We start from the raw sequence: 18,793 nt of genomic DNA on the forward strand, positions 1-18,793 counted from the left end.
CCTTCAAGAACTCTTGGTATCACTAAGGATCAGGAGATCCTGAGGCTAGTTTTGTGTATGATTGATATTAAACCCAACATAAAATATAAGGTAACTTACTGACATAGTAGCTATTTTTTCTTTAATTTGTCAATAAAGAGCAGTATTTAGGTAAATTGTGTAATGAACAACGACCAATATTTTTCAACATTCTATTCTATTTTCAAATCATTTCTGGAAATAAATTATATGCAAATATACAACATATTATGGATAGAAGCAAAATATAAAGTGAATCATGAATATTACCACATATATTTAGTACCTTATTCCAGACCTTAAAACATGTCTCTTCAAACACATTTCCTTGCTCTTACCTCATGCTAACTCTCACTGACTAGGAGGTATTTTAATAACTTAGCATTATAGAGAAGGTGAAAATTGGTTATTATGCATATATACCTCTTTCTGAATAGCTTGAGGAAAATAAGAATTAATATAAATTATTCAATGACTTGTTCCATTTTGATACATTTCATAGTATTCTATTGAAGATAGAGTAATATATAAATACAAACTCAAGTGATAGAGATAGATAAATAGACAGATAAGTAGATAGATAGACAAATAGATATCCATGCCTTTATGGTTTGGGAGCAGGAAAGTCAGAGCTGGTATTGGTCAAGGTAACTATAAATGCAAAGAAGAGGGAAGAATATTTCTAATTTCACGACTCCTCCCTCTTAAAGCCTTATTTGTCAATTAGTTTTGTGTTGTTTTATGTTCTGTTCTTAGTGGGAATAAAGATTCCAAATCTGTCAGTATCTGTAACAACTTCTGCAATGTTAATGTAAAAAGTAGATGTATTTCCATGATCAGTAAAGTATTATTTTACAGTGTTCCAGTTCCTAAAACTATAAGACATGTAATAATTGGTTGAATTATTTGACACTTTAATTGTGGGTAAAGAGGTAGATACTGGGTGACATTTTAAGTTTCTAACCAAGAGAACTGAAAGTGAACATGAACGTTATTTTGAGGTTTTATATTTGTTCAATATTAAATATGTATAAGCATATATGTATGGATAAACATAGCTGCATATATATACATACATATATATACTCACATTTCTATAGATACACATATGCATATATGTATATATTTACATCTTGGGATGTAGGCATAAATCTCAAGTAGATGCTAGAGATCTGCTTGTGATTTAGTGGTGAGGAGATTCCCCAGAGTGATGTGTAGTCTTATCTGAACATTTTACTTCATTTCAAATTATACACATTTCTAAAATTTAAGTGATAGAAAATGGTGGACTTTTGGGAAGTCTGTCTCAGATTTCTGAAAGCTTCTAAAAAATGAAGTGCTCTTCCTTCTTTTCTAAAGTTTGTCTAGTCAGTTAGATATTTACATTAGATGATTTTTATATCACTTTCAATTTTGTTTGACAAAGTTGGGAAATTATGTGACTTAACAATCATACATGTATTTTTGTCCACCTGATTTGGAGCATGGGGTATGCTCAAAATGGCTTGTGGAACATTATGTTCTTAACATAAAAAATTGAAAATATTTGTAAACTCAATCATTCATCCATGCAAATGGTTTTCAAGAAATAAAATGCTTTATAAATTTAAGTGTGTAATTGCCTTTGTACTATCTGATGTTCTATCAACCACTTTGGTTGAAATTTAATTATGTAATATTCATGGGAACTTTAAAATAAGTCTGCCATCTAAGCCAGCAAAATATTCAACATGGAGGCCATGGATAAAATGCAGCCTCCATGACTTAGAGGTGAACTTGTCCTGCAATTTTTCAGCAACAGGAAATTATAGACTAAAATAACTCAGAGGTTTTGGCTTTGGTCTAAATACAGCATAGAACATATCTACAATGAAGAAATTACTGATAGATTATGAAATAAAACAACAAAAAGAAATTTTATATGCCCAGCAATAACATATTAGCCAATTTGAAAGGGAAATCAGTAAATTAGATTCATTTTAGATTGGGTAAATATAAATAAATATGTGTGTGAATGTATGCATGCATACATGTGTGTATATACATGTTGATAAAGATGTATTGTACTCCTCCTTTTATTGAGGAGTTTGGGAGTTTACTTAGAAATCTGACCATAGTTGACACTTGAGCACCAAGGGTTTGAACAGCCCAAGTCTGCTTATATACACATTTCTTTCAATACTAAATACTGCAGTACTACATGATCCAGGGTTGGTTGAATCCTCAGATGCTGAAGTGCAGATGCAGAGGAACCAAAGTTACAAAGGACAGAATATAAATTATACAAGGATTTTTGAGTGTGTGGAGTGCCAGTGCCTCCAACCCCCACATTCATCAAGAATGAACTATATTTACAAACTAGCCAAACTTTGAGTGGTATATACCTAGCTCTGTGAAAGTGCACTTCATTCATGAACTATCTTTAGCACTCTTACTATAACTTAGCAATGTGAGCAAAAGGCATATGAATGTTTAATGATGAGATCCATCATTGAAAAATTCATACACACACAATTTTTACTCAATGTACCATCTCAGGGTTAAAATAAACTACTTACCACAACATTTTGAAGCAATGCATTTGGATTAAGCACAGATACCTGAGTGCTCAAAGGATGCTAGGTGTATGTAAACTTTTTCATTTATTTAGTACTGTGGTACTGATTCTCCTTGCAATATTGTATTAAATATTAGTTTTGTGATTTAAAAAGTTATATGTTATACATATTAGTAGTGGTATCAAGAAATCTGTGCTTCAGTCTTCAAATTAATCAAAAAGTAAAAGTTGTTGTTTGAAGTTAATAAGCACTAAGGTGTGTTTCTAATAGTAGAGTACAGACAAATCTTAACTACTCAGGAGTCGATGATCCAGGCTGCAGATTTTTCAGTTCCTGTGCTCCTCCTCCTGCCTGTTCTTTTAATTTGCCTATTTCTTATATTACTGGTGTTTTTAACTTCATCACAATGTGGGTTTGTATAAATTGAAATAGCATATGCCTGTAATATTTGAGAACTTCAGTAAACACAATGGAACACATAGATGCTTACTTGATTCTTTGGAGGATTAATTATTACTGATCTTTTTCATATTTCTCAAAAGTCAGATACATTATTTCTTTGTAAAAATGCATGCCCATTATAATCAGTATTTAGGTATTATTCCTAAAATGAGAGACTCAAATTTTTCAAAGTAAGAACTTTCAGAGTTCTGTAGCCTATGTTCCCCAGATATACCTTCCATCATTTGCTAAAGACAAAGATGTTTTGTTATTTTAATAAGGTTTTGTTCATTATTTCCAATAAACTAAAATTCTGTATATTTATATTTTACTGAAAAATTAGAAGGGACTAATGATAATCTAAAAAAATATAACTATAGCAAATTTTCACTTCCTACTTAAATCCACTAATATTTAGGAGATAAAAAGATTCAGTGGAGATTATTCACTTCTTATAATTATGATGACTAAGAAAATAAACAAATAAACATACCTACAAATAAGCATACATTTTTTATTGTGCTGTATTTTTATGACAATAGTAATTAAGTATTAGAAATAATACATTTAAATTACATTTATGTTTATGAATAGAAGTATTAAAATAATTTAATGTATTATCTTTCATAGAATAATTATCATCAGATTGGTTTTTTTGGTAAACATTCTCTTTATACTATCTGCAGTGAACAACCGGAATAGGGATTTACACATTTCCTAATTAGGAGCGTGGCCCTTTGAGCAGGTAGAAAAACATGAAAGTTTTCAGAATCATACTGAAAATATTATGGATATGTTTGTTATTGAAAATTTAAGCAAGAGAGATCTGATCATGTGATCTTTAATCATCCTCAGTCAGAACCTGGTATTGATCAAACTGCATGTGTTGAAAGTGTTTGCCCTTGGGTTAAAAAAGATACATTATAGTGTTTTATACCTGTATATGAACAAGGGAAGAATACAAATAGGCTTTTAAGGGAACTGATTGTGGTCTGCGTGTCTGGAGAATAAACTTATAGTGATTTCTGGAAAAAATGAATAAAATGTATGTGGATGAAAAATTTTGGGTCTCAGAGGGGGTCATCCAAAATATATAAACAACAGCTGGCAGCCACAGGTAGCTTTTTTTCACAAGTGGAGAGGACTGTAGTTGTAAATATAAAGGAAGTACAATGTTCCTCCTTTCTCTCTCTATAAAGCAGACCTGCTTCTGAATTTGGCCTTGAGATACGCTATGTGACAGCACTCAATGCAAGAATTAGCAAAACATTTATTTTTCAGGGCAAAGTCTCTCAGCAGGAAGCAACACAGCATTGTTAGGGAATTTTTCAACTAAGCATGAGGCTAGGAAGTTCCAGTTAAGTTGTTTGAAGTCTTAGACTTATTCCCCTCAATAAACTGATTACTTGCTTGGAATTACAGAAATAGATATGCTGCCACTTCCTTTCTAAGCTGAATGCTAATGTATTCTGCCTGCTGGAGCAACATTCAACACCGTCCACAAAATGAGCTATCAACCCATCTCAAACACAGTTTGAAATCTACTCTGAATACTTTTCTACAAAATATAAATGCAAAATCACATGGCTGCCAGGAACTTCCAAAGGTCATCAAACATTCCAGCTTTCACATATTCTAAATAAAAATGCACATCCCATTCTTCATTCATTTATTCAACAGCATCAATGAATAAAATTCATTCCTACTACAAATTTCTTTGGTCCAAAGAGTCAGAGAAAATAATAGAGCCGATTAGTCATTTTTTAATATTTTTATTTAATGTGATGAATGTCAATTTTGAAATGACTACGTGATATGAAACTGCTTTGAAAGGAAACAATTCTACCTGGGAAATGGAGAAAGTTTCACAAATATGTTAGCTGAATCTTGGCAGATGTTATCATTTACTGGGAAAAGGGGGAGTTTCCAAAAGTAGAACTATAGGTATAATCTTGTTTCGTTTCTATTAGACAATATTGCTGTGGAGGGATCCATCCCACTCTCTGAAGTATAGAATTTTGATTTTTTATGGGACTTTCCTTGGACACTAACTCTATGGCTATACCCATGCAGCTAAACATAACATCATAGACTACCCTATCCAATTATGTCTTCCATTTTCCTTGTGGCCAAGATAATTATTTCATATTTTTTTGTTCTCTATCATTTTTCCTTTTTCCTTTGACACTTCCTCCACAATCCACACTTTCAACTCCCAACTTCACTTTCTATTTCATAGATAAAATAGAAGTAATCAGAGGATAACAGATTAACTTGTACTGCTATATTAAATCACCTCCCACTTCTGCTCCCATTTACTCCCCCATTTTTTCCTCTTCCAAATGTATTAGCTATCCATGTTCCTAGCTATGGCCAATCCTAACAGCTGTTCACATGGTTACTTTCCTACTAATTGCTAAAGGACATTTCTCAAGGTGCTCTCCCAATCTCTCTGTCTTACAGCATCATTTCTCTTAACTGTATCATTTCTTTTAGAACAAGATATCATTTGACCATCTTATAAATAAATGGCCTTATTTTTCTCTCATATTATTAAAATTGAATAAACCTTATGATCACATTTATTTATAGGCAAAGTTGAGACTGTGGTGATGCAAATGACTGACTCATCTTGGGCACAAATTTTAAAGGAATGCCAAAAAGCTTAGTAACAAAGTTAAAATTATTTCAATATTAAAAAAAATACATTCAGCAAAAATCCATGGCAAAGAAAATATGTAATTATAAATTACATATTTATAAATATGAATTGGTATAAAACAGAATTAGTATTACTAATTTTTATATTTGCCTTAAACTCCAATATGGCTAGGCATGGCATTGGTGCCAGGGTACAATCCTCTTTGACCTCTCCTATTTTCTATATATATACACTCTTTACACAATCTTAATCTGGCTCATGGTTTAAAAAAGCATCTATACTGTGAATCCCAAGATTATATTTCCAGCCTGAACCATTCCCCTGAAATATGAAATATCTAGCTGCATATTCAACACCTCAACTTGAATACTGAATGTATGCTAAGTTGAGAGCAATGAACACACAGAATCATAATAATTATTTTTCTTATCCTTGAAGTCATTTTATTTTTATGCTATTATATTGTTATTTTAACACTTTCCACTTGGGGTTGCCTGATGAAATGTACTATGATTTGATGCACAGGAAACCCATGGCAATAGATAATTGGAATGAGTTTACAAGGCTCTGGGTTACTGTAAACTTCCTGAACTCATCTCTTACTACTCTTTGCTTCTTTGCCTTTAATGCAGCCACACTGACTCCTTGTTGTTTGTTGCTGTGTTTTATGGCTTTTTTCACTGTATTTATTTGCTCTTGGATTCTATATAGTTTTAGTCTTCATTTCTCAAGTATTTTTATTTCTTTATTTCTACTTATTTCTTAAATTTTATGACATTTATTTTCAATCTTCCTTTTCTCCAGTCTCCTCATTTTTAAACTTTTAAAGTTTCAATTTATTTTGTTCTTTCAAAACTGCACTGAATTTCATAGTATCTTTAGTTCTTTTAAAAATTTTAGATTGCAATTTTTGTCTACCCTTTAGGCATGTCGTCTGGAATATTTTCATTTTTAGTAGGGTTAAAATTCTGCTGTTATTATCTTTTAATCCTCTAAGTGGTTTGTATGGGATTTGATTGCAATCCTTTTCTGCTGCTAAATTTTTGATGGCCACTAAGTTTCCCTATAATTTTAGAAGAGATTGTTGTCCAAGATAGGTGTTTCTAGAATTAGGCTTCTAGAGCTTTCTCTACTGTTGGGTTCAGAAGGAAATAGAAAAAAAAAATCAAACTTTCTAACTATATTTCTTTCCCTTGCTTTTATCTGAAAATTGCCTGCCCTTCCTTGTGTTATAACTATCCTATACAATTTGGATTTTTCTCCAAACAGCTTCTTCTGAGTGCTCAGACTACTTGAAAGGGAGTTTAAGTTTGTTAATTTTTGGAGTTTATGTGTATGGAGTGCTCTTAGGCACTCAGGCATTACCACATCATTGTCCGCTTGCACTGACTTGAAAGTTTGGTCATAAGAGAGCAGATGCTATTTTTAGATGGTCCCAATGCACTTTCAAATTTGGTTTCTACTGTAAGTAAGGACATTATGAAAGGTGCTTTCCTTTTCCTTCCTCCTGCATTGCTGCTGATACTACACATGCCATGTAGGCCATCTGTGGTTGCAAATTCGCGAACATAATTTTCTTTTTCTTTTTTTAATTTTGGTCAGACCTCTTAAATTTTTAGTGAAGTATATTTGATTTACAATGTTGTGTTAGTTTCAGGTGTCCTTATGGTCAGTTTTACATATATATGTATATGTATTCTTTATCAGGTACACATGTGTATCAGATACAGATACATATGTATCTTTATGAGATACATTTATGTATATGTATCTTTATCAGATATATATGTGTGTTTGTATCTTAATATATGTATTCTTTATCAGATTCTTTTCCCTTATAGGTTATTACAAAATATTGAGTATAGTTCCCTGTGCTATACTATAGGTTATCTATATTGCATATAGTAGTGTGTATATGTTATCTATATTATATATAGTAGTGTGTATATGTTAATCCTAAACTCCTAATTTATCCCTCCCTCCCTTTTCCATTTGGATATGATATCACTTCTACATAGAATCTAAAGAAAATGATACAAATGAACTTATATACAAAACAGAAATAGACCCACAGACAAAAGCATAATTTTGTATCTAGCTCTGCTGCAGAAGTTATAGCTGTATTTTTGGATTATTTGTTCTAGTTTTTTTGGTCTATATGGAAGAATAAAAGTGATTCATAAGTGTAATCATGACCAATTACTGTATGACCATCTATGTTATAAGCAATTTTGGTTTATCTGAGGTAATGTCGGGGTGACTTGACATTATACAGTAAGTTAATGTAATAAATCATATTAGAAGATGAAATATACTTAGCATCATCTAGTTAAATTAGGAACAGATATTTGATAAATTACAACATCCACTGCTGCTTAAAATTCATAGAAAATGAAGAATAAAAGGTACATTCTTTAGTCAGACAGATGGTATCTATAATATACTATCAAATCTTATGTAATGGGGAACATAAGAAGTTTTGGGTGGGGAGAAGGAAAAAGAGGAGAATGTTTACTGAATCATCACTTATTTGCAGGTCATAGACATTACAATAAGATAAGAAAATAATTACTGAACAATCCAATTTAAATGGCTGTAGGTTTTTCTTTCCCCATATTATTTGAGAAATAAAAATTGAAATGGACATTAAAAAAACCAAGAATGGCTAAAGCAAAATTGACAAGAAATGGATTGGGTGTGAGATGGACTTGCCCAACACACAAAAATCAAAGAGGGACTAATTCTAAAGTGATAATAGTTGAGAGATTAGTTTGTTCACAGAAGAATAGATTAATGGGTCAATGAAAGAAAATAGACAGCCCCAAAATAAATACATGGGCACTCAGTTTCTGTCAGAGTGGGCATTTCAAATCAGTGGGGAAAGGAGAAATCACTAAATGAAGAAATGATTGCTTAACTCTGTGAAATATAAAAATTATATTTCATCATCACTGAAATTAAGTGTTCACTGTAAGAAATACAGTAGGATGTCACTAGCCTAATAACTCTAAATTTTGTATATAACTAACTGTTCAAGGAGGGAATTAGTTAATATGGTATACTAAAATTGATTGATATTATCCATTATGTAGGCATAGCTGTATACTCAATTCCATTAATTATCCCTTCTCCGTTCTCCTCACAGAAGAAGAGAAAAAGTGAGCTGTCATATTCTAAATGCTTTCGAGTGCATAATGATCCTAAAAACACACTAAGAAGTAGCTGAACCTATGCATCAGTACCATTAATAGATAAAACAGGATGCTACTTTAGATCCTAACCTTGACTTCATCTGTGTCAATATCATATAAAAAATGTCCCAGCAGTACGAGGCAGAACACTGGACCTGCTGTTGATTGAAAGCGAGAGTTCTTCTTTGTGGAGAGAAGAGCAAAGTTTAGACATAGGATGAAAAGTAACCTCTCCAGAATAACTGCAAGCTCATATAAGGACTAAAGATGAAACTAAATTGTTCCACATCCCATCCATTGATGCTACTCTCTCATCTATGAAAAGCACATCTAAATACCTTCCTCTAAATATATGTCTCTTCCCCAAACTTTCTAAGGAATGACTATATCATAACATATTTTTAAGGTCCAGCATCTACTTGAACTGAAGAAACTTTTTAAAAATATACTTTGTGGTGTGTCTGCTGCATCTTGAAGTTAAAACCTGTCACTTCTCTGGAGTTCCCTCCAGCAAGGTCTGATTTTGCTGGCTCCACTTAAAGGTACAAAGTTTAGGCAAATTCTTCTGCTTGCTTTGAAGAGTTTTTACATCTTTTCTCTACTTCCTACATCATTTCCTTCCTTTGATTTTTGTGCCACCACTGCAAAGTTCTGGTTTCCATATCTTTCTGGTTTACCTCAAAATAGCCAGGAGAAAGAACACAAAAATAGCCAGGAGAAGAAATTAGAAATGAAATTTACTTAGTCTTACTTGTTTCTCATTCTATATTTTACAGATTTTATATGCTCATCTTGTAGTGTGTTTTAATTCTTTAATGGGTAAAAGAAAAATAATGGCCTTTTAATGCTTTCATTGTACTCAGAAACAATAATCTTAATGTTGTTAATTCCTCTTTTAACATTTAGAATTTAATAATTTAGCCTTGACTTTTCACCTTTTTCACTTCATGAACTGAAAAAGATGATAGATTAAGAATGCTGACCTATTTAGCACTCTTTAATTTATTTTGCAGTTAAGTGAAATCGGCTTTTGAGAACTGCTTGTGATTTGCATAATTGCCAGAGTACTAAAAACTACATTTTAGCATTCATCTTCAGTTTTTATCAGTAGTCAATTTTACTCTCAATTCCTTGATATTTTTCTTCCTTTTGTGAACTTCCTATAAATAACATATATTTTGCTAATCAGTTTCTTCAATGTGATGGAAAACTGTTTTATGACAGGAGCATTAGGAAAGAGCCAGCGAGTATCTGCCTTTGTCAGGCAGAGTTTCGCATGCTGAAAAGAATACAGTTTTGTAATCCATTAGCGCCGATTATGCATAAATTGAGTTCTTCTTATGCTGGGTGTAAAATAGGTCCACTTCAGGTGTTTAACACACATTGATTCTCTTCGTGTTATTTCTCCCTAGCAAACCAAGTCTGTGTACCATACCCACATCTTCATCACAGGATGAACAGCAGAAATTTTGGAGGACACTTGACTGAGACTTACTTTCTTCTGTCCCAATAGCCCAACCAACCCATCCATCAGACTGTCACCAAGCCTTGTTGATTTTATTTTAAATATTTTTAAACATCATCCAATTTTGTTCAACCTAGCAGATAACATCAACTGCCTTCTGCCTGTGACTTTTCAACAGCTTCTTCACCGGTTTCACTGATTCCATCTTTGATTTTCTAAGGCCCACTATCATCATCGGAGCCTCAGTTATATTTCTAAAATGCAAGTACTGATATTTCTCCCTGAAATATTTCAGTAGTATTCTTTTTCATTTTGGATCAAGTCCAAAGCCTTTATTGTGGCTTCTGTGGCTTTTGATGAACTGAACTCTACCTAAATAATACCTTTCACTACTTAAAATCTTTTTTTAATAAATTTATTTATTTATTTATTTATTTATTTATTTATTTTATTGGCTGTGTTGGGTCTTCGTTGCTGCACACGGGCTTTCTCTGGTTGAGGTGAACGGGGGCTACTGTTCATTGTGGTACGCAGGTTCCTCATTGTAGTGGCTTCTCTTGTTGCAGAGCACAGGCTCTAGGCGCATGGGCTTCAATAGCTGCGGCACATGGGCTCAGTAGTTGTGGCTCACAGGCTCTAGAGCACAGGCTCAACAGTTGTGGCACACGGGCTTAGTTGCTCCATGGCATGTGGAATCTTCCCAGGGCAGGGCTTGAACCCATGTCCCCTGCATTGGCAGGCAGATTCCTTATCACTGCACCACCTAGGAAGTCCCTCACTACTTAAAATCTTAATGAAGATATTTCACTCCCAAATGCCTACCACCCCATAGCCATATTATGCTGAAGACATTATTGAATCTCTTTCAGTGCTTCCAACATTTCTCATTTATCTGTCAACTAACAATCTTTGTGAATTGTGTTATTTTTCCATGGAAAATTATCACTTCATTTTTGTTTTCACTCATCCCCTCAAATTTACATACGTGCCAAGTCTGCATGCCTACTATCTCTTACTTCTCCCTTTATCATCTTAAAATAATTTATCCATCAAGTATCATTACCAATTAAGTAATAATAACATGTTACATTTTATTGTTATTGTTTGTTTAGTTGGTTTCACCAATAGATGGAGAGAGATATGAGGGTAATGTGTACTTTCATTTTATCATCATTGAGCACAGTGCCTGAAAAATTGTCAGTGCTTAACAAATATTTGCTGAATGCTATTAAATGGAAAGGATAGATTTTACAGTATATTTGTTGTGGAGAGTTATGAGTGACATATCAGCAATAAATTATTAAAAGCTTCTATGTAATCTGAGGACACAGCTTTAATGTAAACAAAATATTCTAATAAAAAATCAAGATAGACTACAACTAGGTCTCTGTAATTGTACAAAGCTCTCGCAGGACTCAGTGTGGCTCTAGGTGCACAAGGTCCTCAGTGATCACTTACTATTGTCCAATCTAGACTCTCTACAGTGTTATATTTCACTTTTTCCATTTATTAAAATTCATTCCCTGTGGTTAAATTCATAGTTTGGTCTCCTTTTTACAACATTGGTGTTAGCTTATCCATCTACTTCTATTTTCATTGCCTGTCACCACACTAATCCCAATGATGTTCATCTGTCACCTGCACTTCCATGTTAGTTCTCTTGTTGGTTCCTCACTGTAACCCCTGCCCCTCTGCAATCCTCTTCATTCAGCAGCCAACAGTCCTGCAGAAATGTAAATCTGATCCTTTCTACAGATCCCTGATTAAAAATAGTTCCTGCTGTCTCCCAAAGTAAAGGAAATAAAAGCAAAAATAAACAAATGGGACCTAGTTAAACTTATAAGCTTTTGCACAGGAAAAGAAACCATCAACAAAACAAAAAGACAATCTACTGAATGAGAGAAAATATTTGCAAATGATATGACCAATAAGGGGTTAATATCCAACATATATAAACATAAAGAAAAAACAATTTAAAAATGGGCAGAAGAAATGAATAGGCATTTTTTCAAAGAGGAAAAGCAGATGGCCAACAGGCACATGAAAAGATACTCAATAACACTAACCATCAGGAAAACACAAATCAAAAGCGCAAATCAAAAGCCTCACACTGTCAGAATGGCTATCATCAAAAAGAACACAAATAACAAATGTTGGAAAGGATGTGGAGGAAAGGGAACTCTTGTACACTGTTGATGGGCATGTAAGTTGGTGCAACCACTGTGAAAGATAATATGAAGGTATCTCAAAAAACTAAAAATAGAACTACCATATGACCCGGCGATTCCAGTTCTAGGTATATAGCCAAAACAAACAAACAAGCAAACACCCAAAACACTATTTGAAAAAGATACGTGCACCCCAATCAATGTTCATAGCAGCATTATTTACAATTGCCAAAGTATGGAAGCAATCTAAGTGTCCATCAACACATGAGTGGATAAAGAAGCTGTGGTATATGCACACAGTGGAATACTACTCAGCCATACACAAGAATGAAATTTTGCCATTTGTGGCAACATGGATGGGCTTGGAGTGCATTTTGCTAAGTGAAATAAGTCAGACAGAGAAAGACAAATACTGTATGATATCACTTATATGTGGAATCTGAAAAATACCAAAAACTAGTGAATATAAGAAAAAAGGAGCATAAACAAATATAGAGAAAAAACTAGTGGTTACCAGTGGGGAGGGGGGAGGGAGAGTATAGGGGTAGGAGAGTGGGAAGTACAAACTGTTGGGTGTCAGATAGGCTACAAGGATGTATTGTACCATATGGGGAATATAACCAATATTTTGTAATATCTGTAAATGGTGTGTAACATTTAAAAATTGTATAAAAAATAAATAGTTCCTGCTTCTCTATCTCATAGAATATTGTCCATTTCTTTCACACATGTCATCCATACCCACTTCAGAATGTGCAATTATATGCCTAAATGCTTGTGTAACTTATTTACATGTCTTCACCACTATACTGTAAGCTCTACCCAGGCAAAAACCTTGTCTATCTTTTTGACTACTATATCCCCTGAAACCAACACATAGCAAGTTCTCAATAAACACCATTGAATGGATTTACTGAATAAATTATTCTTATTGCTGTAAGAATATAACAAATTATTAAAAATTACTTTGTTATAAATTATTCTTTCTGTTACCAGCAAAGTTCTAGCACAATGAATGTTCTCTACAACTTTGGTTAAATAAATTCATTTATTAAGGCCCATCAGTCCATGGTTTCAGGAAGTTCAAATTAATGCTAAAGAGTTTCACATTCCATCCTCACTCCCCAAAAAAGTATTCTCAGTAATTATTCTAATTGCCTGAAACTGGTGGCTGTGGGTGTTCTGGCAGGCCTCACTGTAAGCTGCGGTCTGATTGCCCTAGGATCCTGGTTCAAGGCTAATCCAGTAGAAAGTTTTGGGGCAAGATTGTTCAGAACCCATCCATATCAAGGATTTGATGTCTGTTGTCAAAAGTTGAAAGCTATTTCTCATTGACATATCTATTTCTGACGCCTTCACCAAAACAATCTATAGCAACCTAGAGATACATGTACGTATTTGCAGTTAACAGTTGCTAACAAACTCTTGTTTTTCTTGCCTCTGACAAAAGGGCAACATCTGCACTTAAGAATAGTAGTTAACTCACAGCCATAGAAAACAAACTTAAGTTACTAAAGGGGAAAGGAAGTGGGGGAGGGATAAATCAGGTGTTTGGGATTAGCAGATACAAGCTACTATGTGTAAAATAGATAAACAACAAGGTCCTACTGTATAGCACAGGAAACTATATTCAATATCCTTTAATAAACCTTAATGGAAAAGAATATGAAAAAAATTATATATAGCTGAATCGCTTTGCTGAACACCAGAAAGTAACACAATACTGTAAATCAACTATACCTCAATTAAAAATAAAGAATAGTGATTAATTCTCTGCTTACATTTTCATTCCTCAAGGGAAGGTCAACACTAAACATTCATTTAAAAGGAAAGATTTTAAAGTTTAATACTTTAAATGTAAATCTTCCTTTTGTATAAGATTAAAAAGTAAAAATCTTAAAAGGACATTATTTCTAAAGCAAGTTAAAATTGTACTATATACACAGTAAGAAAAATTAGGCTGCTGACAAAATACCTGAATGAAATCACTGAAAACAAGGAAGAAATATTGGTTAATTTGCCTTTTTAAGTTAGCAGTGCTTCTCAATGATAGTATTAAATTATTTTCTATGGGTGAAAAACATCCCTCCACTTGGCTTCAGGAGATATCAAGTTGATAGTTGTTTTGATTATTATTGTGTGTCCTTGAAAAGGTTCTAAACACATTTGGACCATGAGGTTATTCTTTGGTTGTTATTAGAGGGTAAAGTCTATTTTGTCTCTGGTATCATAATATAGTCTTTATATTACAGGATTTAGGGATGTGCTTTTAAAAGTGGGGATAACTCGTTAATCTTATACCCTAAAATTCTATGCCCCATCCTTGTTTATTTTCTTTCTGATTCCAGCCAGACATCCTTAAAACAACTCATCCTGTAGTCTACCTTTTAGTCCACAATCTTTTTCTCCCACCATCTATGTAGCTTTATAGAAAGAAATTAGGCTTTGTAGTCAAGTGGCTATAGTTCAAACCCAAGCTCTGGCATGTTCATTGTTACCTTGGAAAGCTGCTTTAAATTATATATATTTTTGCTTCCTCTCCTCTTACAGGGATACTGATGTCTACCCAGAGGGTTGTTGAGAGATCAAGAAGATAGTATACATGAATCAACTAATGTAAAAACTATCATACAGTAAGAGTAAATGAATAGCAATTGTTGTTATCTTACTTTTTAAGTGACAACGTTTTTCAGACCATCATATAAAGTTTATATAAGCTCAGTACTAAATTCACCCTGAGGACTTTAAGTTTCCACTATTAATTCATGTTGGATCTTCCAAAACAGACCAGGAAAGGCCATTTAAATCTCTGTGGATTATTTACCCTTGGCTCTGAAACTCCATCTAGTTAGTTGGAATATCCTCCATCTTTCATTCTCTAGCATTTTTTCTCCTTTTAAAATTTTAATGTTTTCATCACTCTATACTTTACAGTTAACAGGGCTACATATGCAAAGTAATACTTCTGCCACACAAGCTGGCTTTTAGCATGCGATATTCGATACCATAATACCAGGCACTGGTTTTCACATAAGCACTTTGAATTACACATGTTAAATTTAAAGAGAAACAAGGACACCTTGTAATTATCTCAAAATAGGAGAAAAATGTATTTTTATTCACAGTACAATTTTGTTTTTTCCCATGCAACAGAGAGAAAGAGTAAAATAAAAAGAGTCCATCATGATATTAAAAGAAATTGGTTGTAATAATGTTTGGCTTTAAAATCTAGGGAAATAGCAATGAAGAATCACAGTAATCAAATTTGGCCTGAATAGAGCTTTGTGTAATTAGTGCATTACACATAATGATCATAATCTTGTATTTTATTTAATTTTATTTATTTATTTATAAATGACTACCATATTGCACCTGGATGCATTGCAATAATTAAAATAATTTAAAAAATACAAAATGAGTCAAATTAAAAAGGCTCACCAATTTCCCATACTGATAAAATAAACTAAGCTAATTAAAAGCCAGAACTCTTATTTTCAGCTTACATTGGGCTTACCCTGGAAAATCGATTTATTTCTAAGTTAGAGTGATGTTCACATACATAGAGATTTCACTAATAATTTTATTTAAAGAGTCAAAATTCTAAGTAGTAGCAAATTTTACCTGTAAGAATGTGATTATAGGAAAAAATAATAAAGATACATATTGCTGAGGGTTTTAAAAATAACTTTATTAATCAAATGTATTTTTAAGGCCTGCAATATGAAGGCAATGTTCTCTGGAATACAGATGTATTTTTCATCTGGCATGCTTTTTATGTTTTGTATCCTTAAACTCTTGTAAGAAAGATAAGTACATTAAAAATTTACATGTCAGAATAACACATATGGTGTTAGAAAAACTATAAAATGACTGCAGATTTATAGGAGGAAAATATTGCCTGGTTGGATATAAGAACTAAAAGTTTATATTTTTTAATGAAAATGAAGTAAATCTTCCAAAGTAACTAGGATTCAAATGCCATATATACTGTATGAGATAAAATTATGGTTTAGAATAGGGCAAGAAGGGAGAGATTGCAATCCATAAAAATAAACACATGAAAAATAAGATGATGTATATGATAGTGCATAGAAAACATTTAAAAATTCACAGTAGAAACTGATTTTAAGATGATGATCCCATTCATTAGTATCATGTCTTATATGTCTTATTTTCTACATATACCTGCTTTTCAAAACTGGTCTATTATACTTAGATGAGCACAGAGGCACATTACAACCAAGTTCGAATCCCTGAGGTCAGTGATTCTTAGAAAAAGATCACAGATATCTCCTGGGGAAATTGGGCTGTAAAAAAATTCTGTGACGAAGGATCCTAGTATAAGGGCTTTTGAGACAGAAACAACATTGAAAACCATTGGAAAAAAACCAATTCATTGAATGACGAGGTACCCAAAGTATTAAAGAGAACTTAAAATATTTATTCCAGCAATTATTTTCTCACTCTGTTTTCAAACTAGTTTTCAATGCCAAGTCAAATTTGATATTCTAAATTAATGTGATTTTCATGTTTGTAATTTTTCAAAGCATGGTTGATTTACTTGAATTAACAACCTAAAAATAATTTTGTCTCTTCCACTAGTTTTTGACTCTTGCTAATACTGATACCTATTCATCATTAAAAAATGCAAGCACAAACTAAATCAAAAGTGAGCAGAGGAAAAGAAATAATTAGAGCAAAAATCAATGAAAATGAAAACAAGAAATCAATAGAGAAAATCTAAAAGACTAGAAACTGATTCTTTGAAAGATATCAACTAGATTGATAAGTGTCTAGCCAGGCTAAGATAAGAAAAGAGGACACAAATTACAAATATCAGAAATGAGAGGGGAACACTACTATAGTTCCTGTGGAAATTAAAAAGATAATAAAGGAATACCATGGACTACCCTATGTCCACTAATTTGATAATTGAGATGAAATGGACCAATTACTCAAAAGATACGATTTGCCATAATTCATTGGAAGATGATCCAAATAGGATTGTATCTATTTAAAAATTGCATCAGTAATTCATCACCTTCCAAAACAAAAAGCACCTGACCCAGATGGGTTCACTGGTGAATTATACCAAACATTCAAGGAAAAAAATTATTCCAATACTCTATAATCTCTTTCAGATGACAGAAGCAGGGGGAATACTAACTAACTCATTCTATGAGGGCAGCATTACCCTCATACCAAAACCAGACAAAGACATTCCAAGAAAACTACAGACTAATATCTCTTATGAACATAAATGTAATAATTTTCAATGAACTGTTAGAAAATTGAATCCAAAAATGAACAAAAGTATTACACACCACAGCCAAGTGGGTTTTACCCTGATTTGTAAAGCTAGTAGAATATTTAAAAATCAGTTAATAGAATACATCACAACACCAGAATAAAAGAGAAAAATCACATGATCATGATCATATGAATAGTTGCAGAAAAAGCATCTGACAAAATCCAACATGATAAAAGCTCTAAGTACATTAGGGATAGAGGGGAACTTTCTCAACCTGATAAAGACCATCTACAAGATGTCTACAGGTTGCTTCATACTTAATGGTGAGAAAGCTTTCCCAATAAGATCAGGTAAAAGGCAAAGTAATATCATTTAACCACTCCTTTTCAACATTGTACCAGAAGTTCTTGTTAATACAATAAGACTAGAACAAGAGATAAAATGTATACATATGGCAAAGAAAGACATAAAACTCTCCTTGTTCACAGAGGATATCATCTACATAGAAAATCTGAAAAAACATTGTATCTTGTTAACTTGCCCAGTTTATTAGTTCTAAAAATTTTTAAGACTCAGAATTGTTCCTCTCCACGGAAATCTTTAGTAAAAGGTGAAAGATTTATACGATCTGAAGAGAAACCAGAGTATAGTTCTAAAAATTTTTAGCAAATTCCTTAGAATTTTCTATATACAAAACCATGTCATCTGTGAATACAGATAGTTTTACTTCTTCCTCCACTATTTGAATGTTTTTATTTATACTTCTTTTCTAAACATCAGTGCAATGTTGAATAAAAGTGGTAGGAGTGGGCATCTTTGTTGTTTCTGATATTATGGGCAGTGCATCTAGTCTTTCACCATTAAGTATCATGTCAGATGTAGTTTTTTAGTAAATGCCTCTTAACAGGTTGAGGAAATTCCCTTCTATTCCTAATTTGATGGGTATTTTTATAATGAAATGTTGAAATTTATCAAGTGCTTTTTCTGCATCTACTGAAAAAAATATGGTTGTTTTCTATGTATAGACACAGTGTATTGC

At 32.7% G+C, this 18,793-nt stretch overlaps 1 non-coding gene across 1 annotated transcript; it reads right to left on the bottom strand.

Annotated features, from left to right (window-relative positions):
* Window positions 1-18,288: 18,288 nt before the first annotated feature.
* LOC130835417 (U5 spliceosomal RNA) lies at window positions 18,289-18,402 on the bottom strand. Its single transcript, XR_009048901.1, has one exon. It is a non-coding gene; the product is annotated as a U5 spliceosomal RNA (small nuclear RNA).
* Window positions 18,403-18,793: the final 391 nt, after the last annotated feature.

Source organism: Hippopotamus amphibius, chromosome 13 (assembly GCF_030028045.1).
Source record: "Hippopotamus amphibius kiboko isolate mHipAmp2 chromosome 13, mHipAmp2.hap2, whole genome shotgun sequence".
In the NCBI taxonomy this organism is placed as follows: Eukaryota; Metazoa; Chordata; class Mammalia; order Artiodactyla; family Hippopotamidae; genus Hippopotamus; species Hippopotamus amphibius.